The 8157-nt window shown below is 34.0% G+C and overlaps 1 protein-coding gene and 1 long non-coding RNA gene across 2 annotated transcripts in view; one reads left to right on the plus strand and one right to left on the minus strand.

The window, feature by feature from the left end:
* The window catches only part of LOC106875271 (14 kDa phosphohistidine phosphatase), a 66151-nt gene that overhangs the window by 50906 nt on the left and 7088 nt on the right, over positions 1–8157 (plus strand). The gene's annotated exons all lie outside the window — the stretch shown is intronic.
* Positions 3638–8157, minus strand: part of LOC106875272 (uncharacterized) — a 29780-nt gene continuing 25260 nt past the window's right edge. Inside the window, exons 3-4 of the long non-coding RNA XR_001410096.2 lie at positions 6279–6530; positions 3638–4480 (exon numbers count right to left, since the gene is read on the minus strand). This is a non-coding gene — a long non-coding RNA (uncharacterized LOC106875272). The remainder of the gene's footprint in view (positions 4481–6278; positions 6531–8157) is intronic.

Here is an 8157-nt window from a genome sequence, read left to right on the forward strand (position 1 = left end):
AAATAAATAAAATATATATATATATATATATATATTACAGTTAAATGTTTATATATATACATATACTTATTAGTAAATATCTTTACAAATTGTCCTATATTGATAAGGCCTTTGGTTTGCTTTCTTACTCTTAGTAAATTCCTAATATATATACATATATATACTTTATTTGTGTATTAAGGTTACCATTAGTTTCATGTTAAGAAAATAGCTTAACAATTTTTCCAGCCAATCACATGGAGAAATTAGTGTTCATCTTCATTTTGGCCAAACTAGATAGATAGATAGATAGATATTTTGTTTGTTTTATGTCAGTTCTTCCTTGTTAGCATACCTTAGATATGTGTACCATTGAAGCATTGTTTTACACCCAGATGCCTTTCCTGTTGCTAACCCTTATCTGTTTCTCAGAGAAGGGATATCTTATTCCCCTCCTCTTTGGAAGTGCAAAACCAGCTGTCAACCTGTTGACATGAAAAATGACAGTAGTGCCACTGCCTGTAGCTTAGCAATTTTCAGGGAAGCACAAACACACACACACATGCACATTCTTTCAGTTTCTGTCTATCAAATTCACTCACAAGGCTTTGGTCAGCTTAGTAGGAGACACCCAAGCTGCTGAACCTAAGACCATATGGCAAGTGAGGAAGTGAACTTTTTAACCACATAGCCATAGCAACTAAATACATTTCCATCAAACTGACATAAAAGTGAAGGTAATATTATGTAGCATAAAACAGGAAAACAATAATGTGTATGTAGTGTATATATCTATAATAATAAATGTGAAATTCTGTCTATCTGGGACCCCTGTATCTCAGTCTACATTTGCTCTACACAGACATATTATACCTTCTTGGAATCAGGATGATCCTGGGATTGAAAATCTGCCCTTTATTTGGTTCTTGAATATCCAACATTGGGATCTGATTTAAAAGCATTTGGGTTGCTATTTCTAGCAGGTAAAGCTTGGTTGATTCATGCCATCTTGGTTAACTTTTGTCAGATGACATCAGAGATGAAGGGGGAGAGAAATGACATTCACTTTGTTAATTTCATGTTGAGACAAATTGGCCAACAATTGGAATTCAACTTGGGATTGGAACAATAGAATGATTGCATTACAGAATTAATTCCCATCTGTCCTTAACCTCTAATCAAACACCACTGAAGCATATAGTAATTATAGATGTATTATTGTCATGCTATTTAGGTTTCTGTAGTTTGGGACTACAGGCTCAATTAACCCTTTGCAGGAGCGTTTTGCATTCACGTGAACTCCCTACTCCTGCATCCTGGGCAATCCTCTACTATCCCATTTATATTCACATCCTTATATCTTGAGAGTATGCCCTAGCACATCACCACCATCTCTCTTGCTCTCTCTCTCTCTCATAACCATGTAACTCCTTTGTAGCCAAACACCAGTTTCTGCCCCTTTGTCATACTCTAACTTCTCATCACCTGGCACAAAGCCATCTCCTGCAGTACCACCCCCTCTCAAAGGATCTTTGCCTTGCAAGTTACTTAGCAACCTCACTGGTGCTAGTGCCATGTAAAGAGCACCCAGTCCACTCTGTAAAGTGGTTGGCAGTAGGAAGGATATCCAACTATAAAAACCATGCCAAAGCAGGCAGTAGGGCTTGGTATAGTCTCCTTGCTGGCCAGCTCCTGTCAAACCATCCAATACATGCCAGCATGGAAGACAGATGTTAAACGGTGGTGATGATGATGACAATAATGACTGATAAATACATACACATGTACATAGATGCACAATAAAATTTTCAGGCTATTTACAATGTTTACATTTAAGCTACATTTTAGTTTTATCCACAGACACAAGTGAATAAGTAGATGACGACATTAGAATGAATGTTCCAAAGTTGAATCTGTTTTGTGATCATGTACATATCCAAGAATAAGAACTTGATGACACTCAGACATTAAATCAATCGAAAGTGTCTAAATGTATACATTGTAACTATTATAAAGATTACGATTTTCCAGACTAATAAGCTAATCTTACCAACTATTTGTCCCAGACATTTTGACATTGTTCTGTTTTTGTCTTGTTTAGTTCCAGAAAATTTAGTTCAAGTCATGTAGTGTAGTGAATCACAGGAATTATGGGATTGGAGAAATCTGTTTTGTTCTGTGACTGGCTTTCATTTTGTTAATGGGAGAAGGAGATTTTATATATTAGCTAATTGGTACTATTACTTTGCCTCAAGTCAAATCTTTCTCAAATTACATATTAGATAATGTAACCTTAAGCAATGCATGAGAGAAGGAAAGGATTGTTAAATTAGGAAGCTTTTGATGATAGGTCTCTTAGACAAGGGTTATCATCAAAAGCTTCCTAATTTAACAATCCTTTCCTTCTCTCATGCATTGCTTAAGGTTACATTATCTAATATGTAATTTGAGAAAGATTTGACTGGTATTTCTATCATGTTGAGCAATCTTTGTTGGCTTGTGTATTGGTTAAGTTTACTTGTCAGCAGGAAAAGAACAGAAAACTGTGTGTATGCATTCTGCTGTGGATGACTGGTATTTGAGAGTGTCATATTCTTTGCTTTAACTTTCAAGACAGTGGAGTTGATCTGAGTCCAGCAACATCCAATGAAGCCTTTCTGCTTCAACTTTTTTTTTTAATCCATAAACTATAGATGTACTTTGGAGAGTCTAGTGCCAAACTTTGGTATTGAAAGCTATACCAATCCCTGAACTGAACACTACTGCATAGTATTGAAAGTACTACCTTCCCCATGCAGAATTAAGACCCAATATTGTAACCGCTAAGGGTTCAGAGGCCTACAACTTTTCAATATCTTACCTAAAAACTGAAGGGGGTTTACAAAATATAGACAGTAAATGAGTAAAGAGACATATATATTCATCTCTAAAGATGAGGTTAAGAATCTATGAAATGATAATATCTTACACCAGATATTTAGAGACAAAATATTATAGTTTCCTTTATATTTGGTTGGCAATCAAAAATAAATCTTTCAAGGCCATTTTGTCTTGTTGCAAAAATTTTGAAGGTTTTTTTCCTTCATCAAGGACATATTTTATATCATACGTGCATTAGTAAATGTTAACTGAAAGTGAGAGATGTGCATTCATTAAGTAGCTGAGAGTCTTGTTACTAGAGGCACTTACATTTTGTTGGTTGCTAGTTCAGAGCTGGAGAATCTCAATTTATGAAGATTACTTCCTCTGTATATATATGTATTTTAGGAAAAGGAAATGAGAAGTTATGACAATCATATCTTCAATGAAGTTTAGAGGGGATGTAATTGTCACTGCCCCAATCAGTTTACTTGAAATCTACCTCTTAAGTGCCTGTTATATATTGTAATTTGTATCTTCTATGATTTTAATTTGTTTTGTGTCATGTGGGAAAATATTGCTCATGGTTTACTAGTACTATTATTATTTAAAATAATGATTTCTAACGCAGGAACAAAACCATAATGGGGGTGCATTATTGTCAATTAGATCTAATCTGTTGCTCAGTTTAACATCACTACCTGGTCCTTGGATGTTTGTAGTAGAATCTACTCTTTTGTAAGCATTCAGACCTGGTCTAAGTTAAAAATGTTAACTCAATGCACAGTCCATGTGTTGCAGTTTCTGCATCCTTTCTTCACACCAGTTTCCAAAAGACTTCCTCTTCTGACTAATCCATAACACTGCTTCTTATTTTATTTCCACTGTTCAAATATTTCTTCCATCTTTTTCTCTCTCTCTCTCTCTCTCTCTCTCACTTCTTTTCTCTCCCACACATCTTGCTTGCTCCACCCCTTTTGCAAACACATCTTCCTTGCTACACCTCCAAGACAGACATCATCTCTTCCTCTCTTTTTCACTTACACCTCTCCACACACACACCTTCCTTGTCCCACCCTATTGTAGACACTCTCTTTCTCTGTCATATCTCTCTTTTTTTTTTTTTTGCTTCACCTCTGTTGCAAGCACTCTTTGCTCCACCCCTACAAAGATATCAAGTCCACCTCCTCTACCTCTTCATATATGCTTTTCAGATACTCCACAAGAAGCTAACTTTCTTTAAATTCTTCCATCACATCATTCGGTAGAACTAATTCCAAAGTTTTGTTTTATAACTTTAGTACCATTTGTTGTAAAAGAAAGTCAGACAACCCAATGTGGGAACCATTAATTATTTATCATTAATTATATGGAAAAGTGCTGGTGTGGAGGACAGAGTGGGTAGTCGGTAACATTTACCTTGCTACGTCTACTCACCTGACATTCAGTCTTTTAACTGCCACTTTTTCCCTGTCTTCAATTAACTGTTATAGAATGCCAAGAACTTATTACCAAGGTGTTGTTGACCTTTCTTTTTCCTACAGGATCAATGGGCTGGTATCAGACATCTGATAATGCTTCACTTATCTCCATTCCATGAATTATAATTGATTTGATCTTCTGTTTCTTGTGTTCTTGCTTTCTGTGATAAGTGAGGAGAAAATATCAGAGGAAATCTAATTTATAAGTCGTTACTTGTATAAGATAATCACATACATACATCATCTGCATCAACATTACTATCACTTTTTTAATTCTACAGAGGCACCTCTCTATGGTCATTCTACCTGCTAGAAATATCAAACAAATTCTTTCTTGCCCTTGCCCTATCATTTTAAAAAAGAAGAACACTTTGCATAACGTAGTTCCCAATATACAAAAGATTGGGTGGTCACTGCTAGAATGCTTTTGATCATAGGTCTACTCAATCTTGGTTGATCTGGGAGCTAAACATCAACTACAGCATGGTTGTATCCTTTTTTCTGACAGTCCACCTCCTTCCAGTAAGATACCAGCTTGAACCAACTTCACCCAAATGCCTCCAGTGTTCACATTTCCTTGTTTACACCATTACGCACTGATTCTTATCTGAATTTATATTTTATGAATGAAATGCAAATATATCTGTGTAGAACTTTGGAAAACTATAAATCTTGCCCAAATGATAAAGATTTAGTTCCAGATGTGGCACACACCAAAGAAGGTTTAGAGAATAAATATATTTAATGTTATACTTTGCTCATCCTCACTCTTTTGTTTTACATTTTATTATGAAGCAGGACAGAATCTGTATGGGCGATGTTAGCTTTAACTTATGAGTAATATTACCCTCAAGTAGCATGTTATGGTACCACCAACCTCCAGGTAATGTTATTCCAATTACAAGCAATATTACTCTCAAGCTACATGCCTGTAACTAGATTACAGGCATGTTACCTCAAAGTGCAAATAGTGTTTCTCCAGTTACAGGCAATGTTACTCCAACTAGTGCAATGTTGCTGTAAGTTACAAGACTTGCTACCCCATGCTACAAGCAATGTTAGTCCTTATCTATATGCAGGGTTACCCCACCAATTTAGTGTTTCGTAACATTTCACTTCAGGTTCCCACCTTACTTAAAAGATATATTTTTTGCTTTATTTTAAAATAACAAACATTGGGTTATAAACTAAGAAATTAATAAGTAAACTTTCTTTATTTTAATAAACTTATTCACCCTTTGGACTTGAAATTCTTCAGAGTAGGAGGGGGAATAAGTGCATCCCTGTTGAGAAACACTGCCCTAGTCTACAGGCCATGCTACCACAATTATAAGTCATCTCGTGTTACCTATAAGTCATGTCAAGTTAGTGTTAATGTATTAAATGAAAGAAGGATGAAGAAGTTAACTAGAACTAATTATGTGATGAGGAAAAAAAAAATTTTAATGATTGACATTATTTTGATAACTTTGTTAAGTATGGGAGACAATTCCAAATATGTTCTGGATTTCACTGTACTTGTAGTAATGAAAGAACGACTAAGTAAATATACAAGATTGCACATTGGTTAACACAGAACAATAAAATTGTTTAGAAAATAATAAATTCAAAGATGCATGAAAAACAGTAATTAAGTTAATGTTAACATATTTAACCCTTTTGATACCAACCCGCCTGAAACCGCCTCTGGCTCTGTAGTACAAATGTCTTGCTTTCAAGAGTTCTGAATTAAAATGGCCTCTCTGAATAATTAGCACTAGAGGGTGCCCCAAGATGATTGATAATGTTTTGACATCTATTTCCTAAAGAAAAGATTTTCCTGGGTATATTACAGTGAAAATGACCTTTTTGCAGGTCAAATATGTCACAAACATATTTGAACTGATTTAAAAGTTTGTATACTATATAAAATATTTTTTTAAATATAAACAGTCTACAAGTTATGAATGTCCAACTTACAAGTATCTGTAGTTATGAACTGACCTTCTTAAAGTTGCTTCTATTAAAAATATTAGATAAATGGTTGATAATAATATCTGGGCAGACTGCTTTGCAATAAACATCAAAACATTGCATGTTTTCAGTAGTTTGCTTGAGGAAAGACAAAGCTTGACTGTTGTTGTTTCAAGTCAAATCACGTATATAAACAGTTATGTGTGATATTCAGGTTGCCTAGTTTAAATTTTTCTTTGCCTGCTCTTGTAACCACATCTGCAAATCATAAATTTGATAGAAGTGATAGTAATGCATAAAAATGGGGAAGTGGGGTAATCAAAATTTAAATGGAAATAATAGAGATAGAAGTAAAATGCCTACCAACATTGGGAATGTGTTCTGCTCTACTATCAGTCAATAATTTGTACAATTTTGAAAGACAAATGTAAAGGTAATGGAACATGTAAGGACTCTGATCCAATGAAAACTATGATTATTACTAAGCATGCAGTGGTTTAATTATTGGAATGGAAAAACTTCTAGCAATTTGATTAGATCAAAATTAATGTCTAGCCTTGGTTTAGGGCATGATAAGCTCAAAGCCTTTTAAGGGATTTAAAAGTTGCATATGCTGCAAGTGAAGATAATTATTAAAAAGTGTAGTTTAGTTCAATCATTTTAAAGAGATGCTAAACACAAACAGTACCTAGCAGTTCCATCATACTATCAGATACAAAAATAGAACTCATAATCTAGAGACTGCCTGTATGCTAATTTTCAAGCCTACAAATGTACAATATTATATGGCTATGTAGTGAATCCCTCAATATTTCCTTGGTAAGTACAGTGGAGTTGTTGATTTGCTAACAATACCAAAATGTATCCAGGGTTGACTCTTGTACTTGCTGAAATAATTAAAATAATATTTGTTAGTGAGGTGATGCTGTCTTTTATTCAATGATAAATGTTTCTAATTTGATTGTTAATGCTCACTCCATTATGTAGCACTGATATAACTATTGTTAGATTTAGATGATATCAATTCCAATAATATTTATAACCAGGCATGACATATATTGCAAATGAGCATTGCATTGATTGAACAATACCTTGTCAGTGCCTTCAGGGATGGTGGCTATTCAATCTCATTCATGGATGACTGAATTAAAACATATGATAAGAATTTCAAAAAACAGCTACCAGCTCATCAAAGGTGGAGGCCATCATATAAAAGTTATTTATATTTTAGTTTTGTTTTATCTGGAAAAATTTTATAGCATAATGAAAGAATTACAAAATTTAAATTCCATTTTAACAAATTATCATTCGATATTAAATATTCATAGGAATGGCTATTTACAACATGTGTAGCAGTAAATTGTATCTTTGTGCACACTGAAATTATGTTAAAAGCTAATTTAAATGGCAGATGTAATTCCTTCTCTCCATGATCTTTTAATTCCACATTAACTACATTAATTTCATATCAATCATCATCGCCATCATCTAATTCATCACTGCCATCTGTGTGCTAGCATCTATTTTTGCTGTTTTAATATGGGTTACACAGGTCAGCTATACAACACATATATATACATATATGTGTGTGTGTGTGTGTGTGTATACATATACACACATCATCATTGATTTTAATATCGAGGCAAATTTTCTATGACCAGGTGCTCCTCCTGTCATCAACTCTCACCTTTTTTCAAGTAAGCTTAATATTTTCACAGAAGGCTGCAAGCAAATGCCATGTTTTTCTGAGAATAGTCACTTTGTTTACGATCAGTGCCAGATGTCAAGACAAGGAGGCATATACACACACATGCTTATATAAGTGTTTGTGGGTGTATATATATATATTATTTATATATATATATATATATATATATATATATAT

The sequence above is a fragment of the Octopus bimaculoides genome, chromosome 2, assembly GCF_001194135.2.
Source record: "Octopus bimaculoides isolate UCB-OBI-ISO-001 chromosome 2, ASM119413v2, whole genome shotgun sequence".
Taxonomy (NCBI): Eukaryota; Metazoa; Mollusca; class Cephalopoda; order Octopoda; family Octopodidae; genus Octopus; species Octopus bimaculoides.